The sequence below is a fragment of the Marmota marmota genome, unplaced genomic scaffold (genome assembly GCF_001458135.2).
Source record: "Marmota marmota marmota unplaced genomic scaffold, marMar, whole genome shotgun sequence".
Classification (NCBI taxonomy): Eukaryota; Metazoa; Chordata; class Mammalia; order Rodentia; family Sciuridae; genus Marmota; species Marmota marmota.
In genome coordinates, this window is record NW_025999945.1 from 10448071 (window position 1) to 10454130 (window position 6060).

The 6060-nt window shown below is 35.2% G+C and overlaps 1 protein-coding gene and 1 long non-coding RNA gene across 6 annotated transcripts in view; one reads left to right on the forward strand and one right to left on the reverse strand.

The window, feature by feature from the left end:
- The window catches only part of Plce1 (phospholipase C epsilon 1), a 371015-nt gene extending 366855 nt beyond the window's left edge, over positions 1 to 4160 (forward strand). For all 5 annotated transcript variants that reach the window (XM_048801772.1, XM_015500030.2, XM_048801774.1 and 2 more), the window contains one exon: positions 2766 to 4160. The gene's annotated coding sequence lies outside the window, so the exon portion shown is untranslated. The remainder of the gene's footprint in view (positions 1 to 2765) is intronic.
- The window catches only part of LOC125616439, an 11083-nt gene continuing 5834 nt past the window's right edge, over positions 812 to 6060 (reverse strand). The window contains exons 2-3 of the long non-coding RNA XR_007347072.1: positions 1904 to 1906; positions 812 to 823 (exon numbers count right to left, since the gene is read on the reverse strand). This is a non-coding gene — a long non-coding RNA (uncharacterized LOC125616439). The remainder of the gene's footprint in view (positions 824 to 1903; positions 1907 to 6060) is intronic.

Below are 6060 nucleotides of genomic sequence, written 5' to 3' on the forward strand. Positions count from 1 at the left end.
TATATATATATATATATATATATATATATATATATATATATATGAAAAAAAAAGATAAGGCAAGAGCTCTGAAGACATAAGTAACACTTGAGCTTTTAAACTTTTAGGCCTCCTTATTTTGTAGATAACTAAGCAGAGGCCCCAAGAAGGCAATCAACTTGCCCCAAATGCCACAGTGGACTTATTTCATCATAGAAGTCTCTTGATAATTAAAAACTCACATGAACATTCTCCAAGGGCTTTTTGGATCATTCAGCTTTTTATTCCTTTGGATTCTGCATTTTATGTTTTTCTAATTTCGCTTTGTTTTAGCCTCAATAACTTCATCTCTTTCTGCCTCAATTAAAGAAACAAAAACCAACCAAACAAACAAACAACAACAAAAAAAATCCCTGATATCCAGGATGTAATGATTAAAAAGAAAGCAAAATAACCTAACAGCCTCCATTTTTAAGATGCAACAAATTTAGAGTGTCAGTTGCCAGCCCACTGCTTAGTATTCATATACAAAGTAAATCTCATTCTGTCTTAAGGTAGATCATTCACATCAACCCTGAATGAAACCATGTGAGGAAAACAAACATAAGTTTCTTTCTTTCACATAGGGCTTTTCTTGAGACTGGTCTATGTTGCCCAGGCTTACCTCAAATTCCTAGGCTCAAGTGATGTTTCTGCCTCATCCTCCTGAGTAACTGAGATTATAGGCACACACCACCCACCCAGCTTCACTTAGTTTCTTCATGAACTCAAGGGATCATTACATCTGTTTAGTTCTAAGACTTAAAATTCACAGGAGACCAACAGCATCATGAAGACGTTAATGCTTATACTATAGAGCTTCACTGTTTTTACCACACTCCCAAATTTCTCACATCAAACTGTAAAATTGCTCACACTTTAAAGAATTCACTGATATATTCTGATGGAACCATACTGGATTCATAACAGCTCAAAAGAAAACCCAATGCATTAAGATCCTGTTTCTATATTTGAGGAGCATCTTTCAAAATAACTGGTGCCCCAGACTACACTTGTAAGGCTCTTTCAAAATAATAAGCAAGGATAGCCAGGCATGGTGGCACATACCTGTAATCCCAGTGGCTCGTAAGGCTGAGACAGTAGGATCGCTAGTTCAGAGCCAGCCTCAGCTACTTAGTGAGGCACTAAGCAACTCAGTGAGACCCTGTCTCTAAATATAATATAAAATAGGGCTAGGGATATGGCTCAGTGGTTAAGTGCCCTTGCGTTCAATTCCCAATACCAAAAAAAATAATAATAAGCAAGGCTAAATACAGGATATGGCCCCCACCAAAATATCTGCATATCCATCTATTCCAAGAGATCTGGGTTGTTGAGGTTTGTATATAAACACTCAGAAATCCCACAACTATGGCAGCAAATTCACATCACAGTATCAGATAATCTCTGAGGTTCAGTACTTTTTCTCTTGAAAAATATCTGGTATCTCAAATTTTAAAGTTCCAGATTCACTTTCTTTTATGCCCCAATGTTGCTGAAGCAATTAGTCCCTCCCCCAAGGGCCAAGTGAATTTAGGACTAGGCACCAATGTTGAGTCTCTCAAACTTTTAGAAATGACTAACCATAGTAGTGAGTCTGTGAGCCTACCATAAGGGCAGTAATCAAAATTCAAAATGTTGTTTCTATCAACATTAGTAAAGTACAGAAGTGATAATGTCACATACATCTAATTCCTATGACAGTGAAATTACACCAAGGCTGGTAAATCTGTCATAAATGTACTATTACACTTAAGAAGCCCTCTGTGTACTCTAAGACTGCACCATGTACATTAGAATACAACTACTAGAAATTTGCACACCACATGAACATAACTGTTTATATTCTAGGAGAGGGGAAGAGAGTGATAGTGATTTAGATGACTGCCTCTGGATCCAATTTTCTTGCAGGAAGCAGACATTTAGAATCATTTAGTTGACTTCATAGCTTTGCTTAAAGTTGGGGAAGCTATCTTTATAAACAGCAATAGGTGCAACAATGAGAATTTACATCCCATAGACCTCCTTTATGATGTTCCCAGGAAAGACTACTTGTAAAAAAAAAAAAAAAATGGTGGGGCTCTTTCTGTATATAGGCTCATAAGAAAATGTTTGGTGTTTCTGCCACTTTCTGAGTCACATATTTCATGTCATTTGTTCTAAACAATCACATCTAAAGTTTCAATAACCATCATTTAAGAACTTCAAAAGAAGTATATTCATCTTACTCCTCTCAAATAACACACACACAATTGAAAGAATTCTACCTTTCCTTAAAAGTTGAACAATGTGAGTTAAAAAGTTTTGTTTTTTTCCCCTAAAGAACATGGTGTTCCAGGCCACAAATGCCTAATGTTTTGCTTCCTAGGAACATCATGTTCAGACACTTATAAGTTCAGCTGAGCTTGGTGGTACATGCCTTTAATCCCAATAACTAGGAAGGCAGAGGTGGGAGGATTGCAAGTTTAAGGACAGCCTTAGAATTTACCAAGACCCTGTCTCAAAAATTTTAAAAATTAAAAATAAAAGGACTAGGGATATAGCTCAATGGTAAAGCACCCCTGAGTCAATCCCCAGTCCCTCACTTTCCCCCAATCATTTGAGTTCATAGGAAACTGACTCTCCCCCAAACTCAGCCACCAGAGCTGTAGGTTTCTATTGGCTAAACAACTATGAATACTTGTTAGGTTATGTTTTTGCATCTTCATTTTCAATATGCTAATAAACCAATGTATACCTCATTACAGGTGAAGATCTCTCAGCAAGAAGTCAAAGCCAAGAATGAACATGGTGGAAGAAATAATTTATTTTCATTAAACTTAAAACTGGAAATTGATGATTTATGAACTGCAGCCTTCTTCACACATGATGTGAGGTCCATGATGAGGACAAGATGGCACGGGGCTGGAAGCTACAAACCAATTTACTGACAAATGAAGCAAAGAAGCCCAGGGAATTGCTCTTTTAGAAATGTTGGCAGTTGGGAAAACCATTATTAGGCTTGCAATAATTGAGCAAGGGCCAGAAAACTGTCAGTAAGGGCCACATAATAAATATTTTAAGGGTTGAGGGTTACATGGCCTCTGTTCTGTCACTGTAGTGTAAAAGCAGCCACAGACAAATAAGTACATGAATAAGCATGGCTGCATTCCAATAAAACTTTATTTATGAACATTGAAATTGGAATTTCATATAATTTTCATATATCACAAATATTCTTTTGATTTTTTTCAACCATTTATACAAATTAAAAACTATTCTTAGCTCAAGGGCCATACAAAAAAAGGTGGCAGGCTGGCTTTGGCCCAAGGGCCAGAGTGTGCCAACCCAAGTTAGAGAACTGGGAACAGGAGGCACAGAGGTCTGAAAGCAAGAAACCTAGTATAGCCATGCGTTTTATGACCGAGAACTTGAAGCTTTGGGGCATTGCAAATGTAAATATGTCCTATAACATAAGATTCATTAAAAGTAACTCAGCTTAGTTCCTATGTTGTTGTGCTATAGTGCACTCTTCTTCAAGATTTCTCTATACATGTAGAAATATTTTTTTAAAGGTTATTGCTCATATACTCACAGATTATTCCATTTTTGGTTTTCACAAAATGAATTTAGGATGATGTATAATTTTAATATCTACTGAGTCATTGTGTCTTAACAAGAAAGCTAACCATTTTCTAAAAGCAAAAGCAGACTGAGTTAGTGTTTGAGGTAGATTTATTTATTTTGCAAGGTTTGTATTGACACTGTACTTATATATTTATTAGACATAGCTTTCTTGATGTGGCTATGACTTAGAGGCATTAGTGGTTTTAACTCACTATTTGAAGACAAACTTCCTAAAAAGAAAATGTATGCTATGAACATCTGAGATAGGCTAGACTACCAAGAAAAATAGCTTCGTTTCTGATTAAGAGCTATCGATCCTACTCATACTTGCCATTTAATGTAAATTATTTTTAAACCTTGCTGTACAAAACTATCAGCTAAGTGTAATGAAATTTTTTCATTCTTGGTATGAAGCAAACTATGGCTTTTAAAAATGAAATGTGTTTCTCTAAAGTAAAATCCAAACTTTACCTTTCCATTGGTTTCATTCAATTTTAAGAATTTTTTCAAATTATAAACACAAGAAAAATCCTAAACTTTGCTTTGAGACTTCTTTTTTTACTAATTTAAAAAATCAATAAAATAATCCCCATGATTTTTTGCATACTTTAAAAACATAAGTGTCAAAAATACACTATACAGCTTTCATGTCATTGTAAGTTCTTACTGACCCGCCATTCTCTTGCCAACAGAATTTAGGCTACTACAGTTTGATATGGTTTGCATAGTGCTACAGGTTTCTTTTTAAGTCAAATAACCAGTCTATAACAAATGCATAGTAGTGTCCCATTTTTTAAAATATCCTGGAAGCATTTTATCAAGCCTTGTGTGGTTTGGCTTACCATTGGTTGAAAATTGAATTACTAGTCTAACTGGCTAGAACCAAAATGAAAACTGCAGAATAATGAGACTGAGATAGAAAGCAAGACTGGCCTCTCTAGGTTTTTCATTTTGCTTTGATTCTTGCTAAACTCTGCTCACCCCCTTTCCATTGTCCTGTTAGAATATCCTTCCAAAGTACTTTGGGCTTATGTACTTTTTTTGGACACATATGCCTTTCCACAGCACTAAGTCCTGATGAATCCAAATTTAAAAGTTTAGAGTAAAAAGGGTTATTTTAAGTTTATCTTTGGGGAATATATACCCCTTCCCAATTCCTTCTTTTTGCTTCAATAAGTACATTTTAATAGTTTGATGAGCTCTTTCAACTATGCCTTGTCCCTGTGGATTGTATGGGATTCCTGTTATATGAGTAATGCCAAATGTTGAGCAAAATTGTTTAAAAGAGGTAGAAGTATAACCAGGGGCATTATCTGTTTTTAACTGTTTTGGAACGCCCACAGTGGCAAAATTTTGTAAGCATGAAGCTGGGCTCCGGCATGAAGGGAGCCCATCAAAAATCCAGAAGAAGTATCAATTGTAACATGCAAATATTTTAATTTTCCAAATTCTGGCAAGTGTGTGACGTCCATCTGCCAAATATGGTTAGGTATCAATCCTCTAGGATTGACTCCAAGATTAACTTGTGGTAAAAAGGTCACACAATTTTGACATTGTTTTATTATTTGTCTAGCTTGTTCCTTAGTTATTTTAAAACACTTTTGTAAAGTATTAGCATTGACATGGAACTTTTTATGAAAATTTGTAGCTGCTTCTAGTGTAGAGAAAATATGTATGTCATGTGTAGTTTTATCTGCTAAATCATTGCCCAAACTAAGGGCTCCAGGCAATCCTGTATGTGCCCTGATATGTCCTATAAAGAATGGATCTTTTCTGTCCCAGATTAGACTTTGTATAGTGGAAAGCAAAGAGAAAACAGTAGAAGAAGGGGAAATCCTACCAGCATCTTCAAGAGATACTATAGCATTAACTACATACTGACTATCAGAAAATAAATTAAATACAGAATCTTTAAACATCACAAAAGCTTGTAAAACTGCATTAAGCTCTACCTTTTGAGCTGATTGTTTGGGTACTAAAAATGTAAAAGTTTGATCAGGGGTAACTACTGCTGCTGTACCATTATTTGACCCATCAGTGAATATATTTGGAGCATTCATGATAGGTGTTTTTCTTGTCATTTTTGGAAAAATTACAGGATGCAATGACCAAAAAGACAATAAAGGATTAGATGGTAAGTGGTTATCAAATGAAACATTAGATTTGCACATGATTATTGCCCAAGTATTTAACTCATTAGCTAACTCATCAATTTGATTCATAGTATATGGAGTAATAATTTTATTGGGAGAAATTCCAAACACTCCCTTTGCTGCTTTTATTCCTTTGAGTATTAATTGTCCTACAGCCTCAGGATACCTAGTAAGAATAGTGTTAGGAGAATAAGATAAATGTATCCATAATAATGGACCTTCTTGCCAAAATACTCCTGTAGGAATATTTTTTGTTGGTAGTACAATAAATAATAAAGGCAAA